We start from the raw sequence: 10,179 nt of genomic DNA on the forward strand, positions 1-10,179 counted from the left end.
TTTCAAAATGTGGTTGAAAAGACATTTGTTGTTCTAACAAAATATTTCTCATATTAACAACATCACCTTGATATATAGCATAGAAAAATGTGGATTGTACTAGCATATTGCATATTTTGTAACTTTAATCATAAGTGTAATTAAGATGATCCATATACTTCGAAGAGTACATGAAATGAGATCTTGATAATCTTAATGACGCAGATTGAAATTTAGATGATAATGAATTCGGTCAAATACTAATAGATCATGATAAGAATGAAGAAGCATATGTTAAATATTAAAGATGGAATAACCAACAAATATGTACTAGAATAGTTAGATAAATTTGCATATGATATTTATTTTTCATAGTCTTTTTATTAGTAATCGTATTATCATCTACTACTTTTTTAGATTAACATAATATATAAAATGATTTGATTTTTATTTTTGTTACTTATTTAGAAATTATTTTTATTTTTAATTTTACAACAAATAAATATAATGATCAATGATAGTCAATTTAACTTATCCAGCAAATTGAAGTTTTTTTTCCCTTAAATAAAAACCCTATTATAGAATATGAGAATGAATTGTATAAAACTGTTATTCTAGGTCATCCCTATCCCTTTCTAATAGGAGAATGACAAATTAGATTTTTACTCTTGATTTTTGGCTTTTTACTCCTGAAAAAAAATTCAAATCTAATTAAAAATGCTAAAACTCAAGAGGAAAAATCTAATTTGTCATTTTCCTATTAGAAAGGGATAAAAATAACGTAGAATCACAGTTTCATACAATCTTTTTCTCTATAGAAAATATACCAGTTCAATGCATAGATTGATTTATATATATTAAATTTTTGTTACAAAATTCGTAAGCTTTCAAAAATGTTATCATTAAGAAATTAAAATAGTAGTATAAATGTTATCATTATTAGGATAATTTGCTTCAATGATTTTCCAAGTGTTTGTATAATTGCATGAAAATCTACTACAAGAGATTGTTGAAGGGTGTTGTAATTAATATATTTTTAAGATAATATTTATTATTAATATTTAAACTTTATTAATTAGATATATAGATGATGAGCTCACATCAGATACTGCTATATCTTTTTGTTGAGGAAAGTGATGATGAGCTCATTCACCTGCTCTGGGAATTGCTCTTGAACAAAATGACTCCCTTCTTTCATAAAAGTGGTGTCCAGATTAGGCATAAACTGCTTCACTATCCCTTTTCTCATGTAGTCCTCCATTTCTGGGAATTTCATAAAATAGTCCTTCTCCCCCATTATCAACAATGATGGAGCCATCACTTTTGGATTGGTTACACCATAATCCCATTGCCAACACCTGTAGGAAACTTGCAATGCAGTACGGAAACCAGAATTCTGATATAAAGTAGCATAGACATCAAGATCCTCCTCTGTGAACCATGGTGGCAATGGAGTAGATGAATCAACCAAGTCCATTATCTCTTCATCGTCACCGGCTATTGGTAACTCAATTCCGGAGAAGAGAATGTAAATGTTTCTAATGATGGTCTTAGCATCAAATCGGCCGAAATCTGCTTCAGCTCTTCCTGGTTCTGCCCATCTTAATACGTAGAAGCCTTTGGGGAGGAGATTAAATTGGAGACCATGAGGACCAGGTAAGCGGAAAGGCATGCCTAGTGTTATAATACCTAACACTCTTTCAGGGTGGATAATAGCTACCATGAATGCAGGTATTGCTCCAAAGTTCTTTCCAAGAAGAAAAGCCTATAATATATGTTTAATAATAAGTAATTGATTTGTGAAAATCAAGCTTAATGAAGTAATGGTTTACCTTATCGATGGCCAAGGAGTCGAGAAGGGCAACAATATCATCGACAGGGTCATTGAAGTTAGCTTTTTCCGGCTCCGGTGGATGGTGGAGAGTCCATAGCCCCTGAAATCAAAAGCAATAGCACGGAAGCCAGCATTAGCCACGGCAATCATTTGGTGTTTCCGTGAGTACCAAATTTCCGGGAAGCCATGAAGGAAAAGCACCACCTTAGGACCTGCACAACACCATTAATTATCCTATTATTTCCAATGGAACATCATATATATATCAATTGGCCTTATGTTATTATAGTTTAGTTCAACCTGTTCCAATCTGGGCTACGTGAAGCTTTAATCCTCCTACTTGCACATGGCTCTTCTGAATCTTTTCCATTGTTTGATTGAAAACAAAACTGAGAGAAAGAATGTTAGTGATGGTGGAGGTGGAGACAGGGATGGTTTAGCTTTTAAGCACTCGCTATTGAAATCAATATATAGTGTTTTTAAGGTACAGTTAGAGGTGTTCATGGGTCAGGCAGGACACAGAAAAAAATTTCGGCTCGCGTCTTAGGCCCGGCCCGAAATATGAGCCTGAAATTTTGTCTAGGCCTGGCTCGAAAAAAAATTCCTAAGTTCGAGTCCGACCTGGCTCGGCCCATTTTTTAATTGTTTATTATTTGTTTTATAATATTTTAAATGTATATTTTAAATGTTTTATAATATTTGTTTATTCAGAAGTTCTTTTTGAAAATATTTGGTGGAGCCATTTAGAATCCTCCAAGGTCTCATCTTTCATAACCCACCGGTGCTACAGGTAACTTTTTCTCAATCTCATTTATTTCTTGCAAATACTGTGAAATCTTATGCACTATCTGTTTTGGCGAGGCGAAAGATCTGTCATGGACCCATTTATTCCTCTCTCCCCAAATGAACCAGATCGCACATGCAATCTGACGACAGGTAACTTTCGATGACATAATGAAAAGCCCTTGTAGCCAATCTTGCAACAGCTTTTCACCCATCACAATATCCCACTTAATGTTCAACAGATTCCAGACTTCATCAACAAAAGGACAATCGCGAAAACCATGCTCCATAATCTCTTATATAATAACTAGTAGTTACGTTGTCATTCGTCTCATTAATGCTTTGTAATAATATGTACCCGCTCCGAACAGTATACTCGCCTGAGGAATCGGCCTGCAAGCTACCAGATTTGGATGCGAATGCAAGGCTAAAGGGATACATTGAATTTTAGTCGCCACATCGGGAGCAAAAACACTGGTAATCTTTTCCACATCCCATTTCCTGTCATGAGGCATAATTAATTCAGCAACAACTTTATAAATCATATTAACACTAAGGACCTGAATTTTCCTTGTTGACAGACCGGGGACCCATGCATCGTCCCAGATATCAATATTTGTACCCGTTCCCAGTTGCCAACCTAACCCTTCCAAAAGCAGCCCCTTTGCAGACCATATGCTCTTCCAAGTATAAGATGGGTAGGTTCCTAAGTTTGCTTTCAAAAAATTTGAATTGGGATAATATTTAGCTTTCAATGAACACGCTAATAACGAGCTTTGATCCTTAAGTAATCGCCAGCCCTGCTTAGCCAAGAGGGCAATATTAAACTGACTAAGGTTACGAAATCTCATCCCACCAAAATCTTTCGATGCACACAACTGGGACCAAACACACCAATGTATTCCTCGTTTACCCCCAGATTTTTGCCACCAAAACCAAGAAATAATATGATATAATTCAATACATAATGAACCTAGTAGAAAGAAATAGGACATCGTAAAAGTGGGAATAGCTTGCAAGACACTTTTAATAAAAACTTTTTTTCCTCCCTGGGACAAAGGTCTCACAAACCACCTATCAATACGACTCTTCATCGGTCTTTTAGCCCTTGAAACGCCCTTTTTTTACTCATGCCAACCATATTTGGCAAACCTAAATAATGCCGAGGATTTATAGAAATGCGAACCCCCAAACACCTTGAAATTCCATGCCAGACTTCCCTCTCACATTCGCACTGAAGTAGATGGCAGATTTATCGAAATTCATACATTGCCCCGACGACTTTTCATACTCCTTAAGAATCTGTTTCAGAACTATAGCCTTCCCCACCGTAGCTCCCCCGAATAAGATGCAATTATCAGCAAATAAGAGATGAGAAATTTCAGGCCCTCTCCTACTAATTCTTGCTCTATTGATTAACCTATTTTGACTTCCCATACGCATCAGTGAGGATAGCCCTTCACTACAAATCAAGAACAAATACAGGCTAAGCGAATCCCCTTGGCGAAACCTCCTCCCAAGTGAGAACTTGTGGCCCACCTCACCATTGAGAATTATAGAATACGTGACAGTACTCGCACAATGATAAATAAAGTTAACCCATCTTTCCACAAAACCCATTTTCAAAAGCATGTTTCTCAAAAACTCCTATTCTACCATTTTCAAAAGCATGTTTCACAAAGCCATGGCCTGTCTGCAGAATGGTGTGTCTGATGTTATCTTCACTCGCATTATGGCCTGTGACTCTCCTAAGCAGGCATGGGACAAGCTGAAAGAGGAGTTTACCGGATCAGACAAGACCAGGCAGCAACAAGTCATCAACCTGAGAAGGGAGTTTGAAAATTTAAAGATGAAGGAGTCAAAAACTATTAAACAGTATTCTGATAGAATAATGGCTACTGTCAATAACATAAGACTCCTAGGAGAGGATTTTAGTGACAGTAGAGTGGTTGAGAAGGTGATTATCACTCTTCCAGAGAGATTTGAATAAAAAATCTCCTCACTGGAGGATTCGAGAGACCTCACAACCATTTCATTGTCTGAATTGGTTAATTCTCTCTATGCACTTAAGCAGAGGAGGGCTAGCAGACAGGAGGAGAACCTTAAAGGAGCCTTTCAAGCAAAAGCTAGAGAAGGTTCTAGCTCAAGTCAGAAAGCTAAGAAACCTTGGTTTGAGAGAAGGGACAAATCAAAGAAAGAAGCAAACAGAGAAGCAGGCAGAAGAAGGTTTCCACCATGCATTCACTGCAAAAAGACCAATCACTTGGAGAAATTTTGCTGGACCAGACCTGACATACAGTGTAAGAGTTGCAAGCAGTATGGCCATCATGAGAAGATTTGTAGAAATCATGAGAAGCCTCAAGCTCAGCCAGTACAAGCCAAGACTGCTGAGGACATACAAGCTCAGGAGGAACATGTATTCACTGCCTCATGTTTTGCAGTCAACAATAAGTGTAGTTGGCTTGTGGACAGTGGTTGCTCACACCACATGGCTGCTAATGAGAGTTTGTTTAAGAATCTTGACAGGAGCTATGTCTCGAAGGTCAGGATAGGAAACAGGAACTTGATTGAAGCAAATGGCAGAGGTGATGTTGTGATCAACACTGGATCAGGTAATAAAGTTATCTCAGATGTGCTTTATGTGCCTGAATTTGATCAGAACCTACTAAGTGTAGGCCAGTTACTCAAGAAAGCCTATTCTTTAGTTTTCAAGAATGAATTCTGTGTTATAAGTGATGCTCTTGGTAGGGAGATAGTCTCAGCACCTATGGCAGACAAGTGTTTCATGCTGGATGTAAGTCAGCTTGAGAAAAGTGCCTATACAAGCTCAGTTGATAATACTGATCTTTGGCACAAGAGGTTTGGCCATGTTAATCTCAGGTCACTCGATTTGCTGCACAAAATGAGCATGACAGAGGACATGGTTAAGGTTAATGCAAGTGAATCAGTTTGTGAGGTGTGTCAGCTTGGTAAACAGGCTAGACTGCCTTTTCCAGCAAACCAAGCATGGAGGGCTCGAGACAGACTTGAGCTGGTGCACTCAGATGTCTGTGGACCAATGAAGACACCTTCATTGAATGGCAGCAAATATTTTATACTGTTTATTGATGATCTGACCAGATTTTGCTGGGTCTATTTTATGAAACAGAAGTCAGAGGTGTTTGAAATGTTTGCAAAGTTTAAGGCTTGGGCAGAAAACCAAATAGGCTGCAAGATTAAGGCCTTAAGGACAGACAATGGTTTAGAATACTTGTCTGAAAGATTCCAGAAGCTATGTGAGCAGGTTGGAATCCATCATCAGCTAACCACAGTGTACACTCCTCAGCAAAATAGAGTGAGTGAGAGGAAGAACAGGACAGTGATGAACATGACCAGGTGTTTGTTGTTCCAGAGCAGACTTTCAGGCATCTTTTGGGCTAAAGGTGCCAATACCTCAGTATACTTGCTCAATAGGCTTCCAACACATGCTGTGAATGACAAGACCCCTTTTAAAGCATGGTATGGTCTCAAACTTATTGTCTCACACTTAAAATTGTTTGGCTGCATATGTTATGTACTTGTACCAGCAGAAAGAATGACCAAACTTGAAAAGAGATCAATTACTGGCATATTTGTCGGCTACAATAGCTGTAAAAAGGGCTACAGAATATTTGATCCCTCAACCAAGAACATTTTGGTGAGTAGGGATGTTAAGTTTGATGAAACAAGGTTTTGGAGTTTTGATGGTTTAGATACAAGTCAGTTTGAAGAAGAGAAAGATACTAGCAATCTGGAATTGGAAGAAAGTGAAGTCAGTAATGCCAATGTTGATGATGCTCCTGTGAGAGGGACCAGGTCCATTGTTGATATCTACCAGAGATGCAATGTGGCCATAGTTGAACCCTCAAGCTATGAAAAAGCTGCTAGAAGCAAGAGTTGGGTGAAAGCCATTGAGGCTAAAATTGATATGATCCACAAGAATGACACTTGGGATCTAGTAGACAGACCTAAACAGAAGAAAGTCATTGGTATCAAGTGGGTTTACAAGGCCAAGTTCAATGCAGATGGCTTTCTGAACAAGCACAAGGCAAGGCTTGTGGTGAAAGGGTATAGCTAATAGTTTGGCATTGACTTTGAGGAAACATTTGCTCTAGTAGCAAGGCTGGACACTATAAAGTTGCTGTTTGCCTTAGCTGCACAGAAACAGTGGAAGGTCCACCAGCTTGATGTCAAATCAGCCTTCTTAAATGGCTTCCTTAAAGAGGAAATTTTTGTTGAACAGCCTGATGGATTTAAAGTTCAAGGAAAGGAAGACAAGTTTATAGGCTAAAGAAGGCACTTTATGGTTTGAAGTAGGCTCCTCGAGCCTGGTATGACAGAATTGATGAATATCTGTCTAAACTCAACTTTGAGAAAAGCTTGAGTGAACCAACCTTGTTTGTGAAGAAGTCCAAAGATGAGACACTGTTGATTGTGTCAATATATGTGGATGATTTGTTGGTGACTGGAAGCAAAATTGAGTTGATTCAAGAGTTCAAGGAGAAAATGCAAGTCATGTTCGATATGACAGACTTGGGAACTATGAGCTATTTCCTTGGTATGAAAGTGAGTCAGGTTGATCAAGGCATTTTCATCAGTCAACATGCATTTGCCTTGAAGATACTCACTAAATTCCACATGGAAAATTGCAAACCAGTGAGTACACCTTTGGTCACAGGATAAAAATTAAGCAGCTATGGAAATGAAGAAAAGTGGATAAAATGGAGTATAGGAGTCTAATTGGATGTTTGCTTTACTAAACAGCAACAAGGCCTGGTCTTATGCATTCTGTGAGTCTGCTATCTCGTTTCATGCATAGCTGCAATACATCACATTTAAGAGCAGCAAAGAGAATCCTCAGGTATGTGAAAGGAACCTTGAAGTTTGGAGTAATGTTCAAGTCAGAGAGTAAGCTAAAATTGACTGGCTACTTAAACAGTGACTGAGGAGGTTCAATTGATGATATGAGGAGTACCTCGGGCTACCTTTTTACACTTGGTTCTGAAGCTTTCTGTTGGAGCTTTAAAAAGCAACAAAAAATTGCTCAATCAACTGCTGAGGCAGAGTACATAGCAGCAGCTGGAGCAGTAAGCCAAGCAATCTGGCTTACAAAATTGTTATTAGATTTAAATGAGGAACAATTTGAACCTACTGAGATTATGGTTGATAATCAGTCAACAATAGTTATCTCCAAGAATGTTGTTTTTCATGGCAAAACAAAACATTTTAAACTCAAATTCTATTTTGTTCGAGAGATAGTGCAATCAAAGGATGTTAGTCTTGTACATTGTAGCTCACAATACCAATTGGCTGACATTTTGACAAAGCATCTTGGTACTATGAGATTTGAATTCCTTAGAGATTCGGTTGGTGTTTGTTGCCTACAGTCCAAGGAGGAGTGTTGAGCATGGACTACAATGCAACAAAAGGCTAGGAAGCAGACTAGTAGCTGCAGCAGACCAACATTTTAGCAGGACCAGAAGCAGCTTGGTTCTTTTGTTTACTTTTGTTTATTTTGTAATGCTATCCAAGCTAAATGTAACTAGACTTTAGAGTTGTTAAGATTTGAATTTGATAGATGTAATGGTTGAATTATTCAGCTTTTTAATTTGTATTATTTTGTAGTGCAACTTGCTAAAACTGATGGGAGCAATGACAAATGTTAGGTAACTGTCATACTAATTTTGTAACATCATATATTTCAAAGTTTCAATGAGAAAATTGATTTTGCTTCATCGGTTACTTGTTGTTCTTAGTCTTTCATCTTGTTTCATTGTTCTTCTTTGCTGTTTTGTGAGCTTATGCTCTGTGAAGTTTCATTATTGTTTGTCTGCTGCTGCCATTGTTCTAACAAGACTTCTCCCTATTTAAAACCTCAAGGCAATAAGATTCCACGTCCTGTCCTACTATATGCAAATAAGACTGAAAGAAGAACACGGGAAAGCCATCAGGACTAGACGCCTTTGTGGGTGCCATCGCTTTTAGAGCTACAAGAATCTCCTCTCTTTCATATCGGGCCAAAAGACGTTGTCCATATCTTCCGAAATACACCCCTTCACCCCCTCCAAAATATAACCAGAACCACACGATCTCTGCGAAGTAAATAACATCATAAAATACTCCATAGCAATTTGGTTTATCTCACCTTCATCATTACGTATTTTTCCATCTCCCTTGTCAAGACCTCTTACCCTATTTCTCCGCTTTCTTTGAGATGCTACCCAATGAAAATAACTAGTATTTCGATCTCTCTGCTTTAATCAGTTCACACGAGCCCTTTGCTCTCAATACATCTCCTCCTTTTCCAATTCTAAATTCAGATCGACTTTATTTTCTAACGGGCGTAAAATATTCTCATCATCTCGTTCTTCTAGATTCAACTCCTCGATCTTTTTAAATAAGTGCCTCATCTGCCCCTTATCCCGTCTAATTTTATCCGCCCATGTCTTTAAACCCCTCACCAAGAAGTCAAGTCGTTGAGGAATATCACCCATGCTATGATCCCAAAGTCAAGAAACTTCAACCTCACATGAATCTTCTAACGTCCATGTTGATTCAAAATGAAACCCGAAACTCTTGGGACGCCTTTCCCCTTTATTCGTTATCAACAGTAAGGGACAATGACCAAAAAGGAATAAGGCAAATGACGAACAACAAAATTAGGAAAATTCTCTTACCATGCAGAGTTCGCAACACCCCTATCCAACCTTTCCTTAATATTGTTATGTGCAAAATTACGTTGCTCTCAAGTAAACCAAGGTCCTTCAAAACCCAAATCCTCTAAATAGTAATCCCACAACGCTCTTTGAAATTCCTCCATTCTTTTGCCATCTCATAATGTTCCCTCTTTCTTTTCGTAAGAATAAAGAATCTCATTGAAATCCCCACATACCAACCACGACAAAATCTGATCTCTACCTAAGTATTGAAGGAGACGCCAAGGTTCGCTTCGGTTTCTCAGATCAAGAGATCTATAGAACTCTATCAGTCTCCACTTTATATCATCCTCCGACCCCCATATATCAACATCTACATGATTATTCAAAAAATTCCTCAAATTTACCTCAATATCTGCTTTCTATCCCAAACTAAGTCCTCCCCTCGTACCTTCTGCAGAAACATCAATACCATGCACAAAACTCTCTCTTTGATGCACTTTCTTCATGTTACTAGAATTCAACTTTATCTCCATAAAGAAGACAACATAAGGGTTATGAAGTTTCAACATTTGTTGAAGCCTCCTGATTACTCGTGGACTCTCCAATCTACAAACATTCCAGTATAATATCTTTATTATTGTCGGCCGACCTACCTTTTGGTGATCACTAATAAATTTATTTGGTATGCTAGGATACACTCACCTCTTCTTTCCTTGGAATCCGAGACCTCAGAAACTATATCAGAGAAAACATTCATTCTTTGCCTTTTTTTTCCATCCATTTCTCCAATCGGCTCTTCCTCCAAATCATGTATCATTGGATCTTGATCCAATCCCAAAGAAAAAAATCCCTCCCGTCCAAATCTACACGTCGATTTCCCATCTAGATTAACACCCAACACTCGAT

The 10,179-nt window shown here is 38.0% G+C and overlaps 1 pseudogene; it reads right to left on the minus strand.

Annotated features, from left to right (window-relative positions):
* Nucleotides 1-1,010: 1,010 nt before the first annotated feature.
* On the minus strand, nt 1,011-2,183 carry LOC107898362 (bifunctional epoxide hydrolase 2-like; annotated as a pseudogene).
* Nucleotides 2,184-10,179: the final 7,996 nt, after the last annotated feature.

This window comes from Gossypium hirsutum, chromosome D04, assembly GCF_007990345.1.
Source record: "Gossypium hirsutum isolate 1008001.06 chromosome D04, Gossypium_hirsutum_v2.1, whole genome shotgun sequence".
In the NCBI taxonomy this organism is placed as follows: domain Eukaryota; kingdom Viridiplantae; phylum Streptophyta; class Magnoliopsida; order Malvales; family Malvaceae; genus Gossypium; species Gossypium hirsutum.